Here is a 4,461-nt window from a genome sequence, read left to right as displayed (position 1 = left end):
AAGTGCAACGCTCTTAGTGCGGTGAGCTATCAACTTCTGCATCCATCTTCCGTCCCGCAAGTAATGGAAACTTTGCGAACATTGTACGGTCGGCCGGAGTTGGTCGTGACCAGTCTTCTCACTAAAGTTCGATCCACTTCTTCACCAAGGACTGTCAAATTGGAGAGTATTATCAGCTTCGGTCTCGTAGTGCAGAATCTTTGTGGTCATCTGTGCTTGTTGGGTATGGAGAACCATCTGTCGAACCCGACTCTGTTGCAAGAGCTGGTGACCAAGCTTCCGGCGGGAGTCAAACTCGATTGGGCTCTTCACCAACATCGAATTCCTGTTTTAGATCTGCGTGCTTTCGGGGAGTTCATGTCGACAATTGTCTCTGCTGCCAGCAACTTCACGTTTCAAAGTGACTTCGAAACGATACGCTCATCAGCAGCTTCGAAGTCGGAGAAACCGAAAGGGAAAGAAAAGGGTTTCCTGAACACTCATGCGGATGATGGTGATAGAGTAAAGGTGCAAGGTGAATGGAAGCGCAACGTCAACACTGTGGAAAAGGTCCAGTTCAGCCGAAACCATGTCCAGTGTGTCAGAAGAATGCCCATAAGCTGAAAGAGTGCTACAAGTTTCAGAAGAGCAGTATCGATGAGCGTTGGAAATTGGTCCAGCAGCTACATCTGTGTCGACGCTGTTTGGCATCCCATGGAAAATGGCCCTACAAGGCACCGTTATGTGGACAAAATGGCTGCGAATTAAAGCACCATAGTCTGTTGCATTCAGAAAAGGCGGAGACTCCAGCAACCAAAGAAATCTCTTCTCAATCAACTGCGAAGGTGAATGTGCACCGTCAAGGCTCGCGGGCGACAGTGGGACACCGAAGAAGAGGTAATCCGAATAGCGTCAGAGGTTAAGCAAGTTCATGCAAAGGCTGGGTTCGAGCTCCGTAACTGGTTGTCGAATTCGGAAGAAGTTGTTCGACGGGTCGGGGAAAGCTCTGCAAGCGAATGCAAAAGCTTCGCGACGGACAAGTCTACAGGGATCGAAAGAGTCCTCGGCATGCGATGGCAGCCCATCAACGACGAATTCACATTCAGACTTTGCTTGCGGGAAGACGTCGCGCAGTTGCGATATGATTCCGACCAAGTGAGTTCTTCGAGTCGTCATGAGCGTCTTTGATCCACTGGGACTAGTAGCAGCATACGTTGTTCACGGGAAGTGTTTGGTGCAAGACATATGGAGAAGCAAGATAGGATGGGATCAGCGAATTCCAGAGGAAATCTGCAGTCGATGGCGTCAGTGAGTGCAAGCACTTAAAGGACTGGATTGAGAAACAGTGCCGCGATGCTACTTCCCAGGATACAGCAGTGCCGGCTTAGACAACATAGAATTACATGTCTTCGTGGATGCAAGTCTGGTGGCATTTTCTTGCGTGGCATACTTTCGCATCATCGATGAAGGACAAGTACGCTGCGCATTGGTGGCAGCAAAGTCCAAGGTAGCCGTGTTGAAACCACTGTCCATTCCACGGCTGGAACTGCAAGCGGCAGTTCTTGGCAGTCGTCTAATCAAGTCTGTTCAAGAGAGCCACACCTTACCTATACGACGTCGAATGATCTGGAGTGATTCAAGCACGGTATTGTCTTCGATCCAGTCGGACCAACGTAGATATCGATGTAGGCGAATGTTCCTGGAAAGCTGAACGTGGCTGACGAGGCGACAAAATGGGCAGAAGGTCCATGCTTCAAAAACGGTTATCGGTGGTTTACGGGTCCGGAGTTCCTCTACAAGGCTGAATCGGAATGGCCAGGCAACGAGCTGCCAGAATTAAGGAATTACGAACCGTCCACGCACATCATCGTGAAATCACCGAACCATTGATCGACTACAGACGTTTCTCCAAGTGGGTAAGACTCCAGCGAGCAACCGCGTACATGCTCCGCTTCTGTGCTAACTGTTCCGGAAAGGTGCGTGGAGATCCAACAGAAGCCGGTAAATATTTGTCTCAGGAAGAGCTGCAGACACCAACAGCAAACACAAACAATCAGCTACGACGTGAATTCTTAAATATTAATGGACTAAAATCTTTAAGTTTCATGCAATTAATTATTATAATCTAGCTAATAAAAATCACAATTTGTAGCTTAAAGCTTACTCTACGGAAAAACCAGAGTTTGCTATAAAGTGGTCCGAAAACCCAAGTGGAATTCACACCAGTGGCAACAACTACATTTCTCGATGATATGAGCAGTCCCTTCAGATTCCCATTCATCCAGTTCTCTATATCTCGTTCGGTCCCTACAAAATATTCGGGAACAAATTACTCTCCATTACTGCTGAACAGTTGATCGAGCATAATCAGTGGCTTGAATCATTAATAGCTTTTGTTCCTTATATTTTATCAAAAGGCGATCTGCAACAAAGTTTCGCTGAAAAAATTTCCTATTACATTTTTTTTTAAGTAAAGTGATATGGTGAATTGCGATATTGATATAAACGAAAAATTTTGATTTCCCATAGTGATTTCCATAGAAACTTCAAATGGTTTGTGCCATGTCAGTTTCTTACTAAATGCGCTCAAATTTTGGAAAGACCCGATTTGGAACCTTTTGAGCACTGTGGAGCGAAAATAACAAATTTTGCATCAGTCTAACGATCAAAGAAGAGATTGCAATTACGCCTGCACATAGTGGAATCGATTTCAAAATCTTATCATCCTTGCGAAAGTTGAGCCCGTGTGTAAAGTGTGAATTTCTTTGAGATGATTTTAACCGGGTCATTTTGGTAATTTATAATTGTACAAATGTTATAAATGTTCTAGATTTTTGTTCGAGTCGGATTTAATTGGCTTTGTGGTAAACTTCAAGTCATAAATAGTGCATGCTAGCTGCCAACCATAATACGTCACGGAAAACATGCAAGTTAGCCTAGCAACAGTAACTGCAGCAGATGTGGTAGTAATAGTAGCGATAGCAAAAGTAGTAACACCAGTAAACCACGATCGACCACTCACTCGGCTTATTCAAGTGTAAATTGTACGCTTACCACCTCAGCTACTTGAACCGAACATACTATTACCATCGCAACAAGCAACCGCAGCTAGTTGATAGTAGAAAAGCGAAAACGGTGAAAATAATATGACGAAAAAATATCCAATGGAGGTCATATCTACTCCAAGCATACCTACTCCGACATAAGTAAACGAAAAAGTGATAACCAAATTACTGTTTCCCGGGACAAAACACAACGTATGTGCGGCATTGACTGTCAATATGAAAATTCGTTAAGTAAGTCTTAAAGCAAGTTTCAGCTAATGTCGCGGGAGGTTATTGTTTGGATTTGTCACTGTTAGCTTTCCTTGGAACGTCAAAGAGGAACAATTGATAGCATTTAGCTTCGACACGAGTTAAGTAGGTCGCATTGATTAGAGCCAACCAGTCAAAATTGTACGTAAGGGTGGAGAACGGCTGCAGCACGGGGGTGGCGGAGTCGTTCTCCACCTTACATGCAGAACACTCTGAGGCTGCCCTATCGTTTCATGTAAATTTCATTAAAAATTTCGAAATCTAACTTGTTCTCAAAATCTGTACTGCAATTAATATTCGAACTTAACTGCTATGATTTTTGTGCTACCCCTTCCGAGCTTCACAAGGGGATATAGCTCAGTGGTAGAGCGTTCGCTTTGCATGTGAAAGGCCCCGGGTTCGATCCCCGGTATCTCCAATTATTTTGCTCTCACCCAATATATATTTCATCAGTGCACCGCGAAAGGGGGAGAGTAACGCTCGCTTATCGAAGCTGACCTTGACTCCTGCTTCGGCCGGCTTGGCGAGCTCGATTCCTCTTTCTCCCAGTCGGTACCTAACCGTTTAGCTAGAGGGAGCCCGACTGGCGCACGCATGCACGCACGCAGTCACACTCACACACCTGGCTGTGGTCGGCCCTGTGTCGATGACTTGGGTGATGACGATCAGACCAGATACTCTAGTACAAGGAGGAAGAGATGGAGCCACCGGGAGCAGCGAGAGAAGTGCACGAGTCTAGTTGGACAGGTGCGCTGCACTCGGCAACTGCATGCATGCAGTAGCAGCACGTTGCAGCGGAGAGGTTGGTATTATTGATATTGTTGCTGTTTCGAATCGAACATCGTCGATATTATCATGATAATAAAACGTGCAGCCGGTACGTACGGTGTCAACGAGCTCAGCGGCAGCGGCGGTGAAGCGAGACAGATTATTCCGTCCGATGCTCACCAATGTGTACGTATTTATTAATGTTTCATCGTACGAGTCAGAACCGACCGGTTATCCATCTGTCTGAGGGCAAAATTGAAAACATTAGACGTTGAATTGTTTTTGGCAGTTTGCCTATTGAAAGCCGTCATCGTCGACTATCAAGCGGTTATGTGGCTAGGTCGTTATCACCTCCACCCTCGGTTAAGTTGTAACTCAGTCAAGGTTGAGCGACAGTTCG

At 45.6% G+C, this 4,461-nt stretch overlaps 1 non-coding gene across 1 annotated transcript; it reads left to right on the top strand.

Moving 5' to 3' along the window:
* Nucleotides 1–3,639: 3,639 nt before the first annotated feature.
* Nucleotides 3,640–3,711, top strand: TRNAA-UGC (transfer RNA alanine (anticodon UGC)). The gene has a single exon. It is a non-coding gene; the product is annotated as a tRNA-Ala (tRNA).
* Nucleotides 3,712–4,461: the final 750 nt, after the last annotated feature.

The sequence above is a fragment of the Ochlerotatus camptorhynchus genome, unplaced genomic scaffold (genome assembly GCF_037179485.1).
Source record: "Ochlerotatus camptorhynchus isolate MF236.1 unplaced genomic scaffold, CSIRO-AGI_Acam_v1.1 ptg000232l, whole genome shotgun sequence".
NCBI lineage: Eukaryota > Metazoa > Arthropoda > Insecta > Diptera > Culicidae > Ochlerotatus > Ochlerotatus camptorhynchus.
Note: the sequence above shows the minus strand (reverse complement) of the source record. Positions and strands in the feature narration are given on the sequence as shown.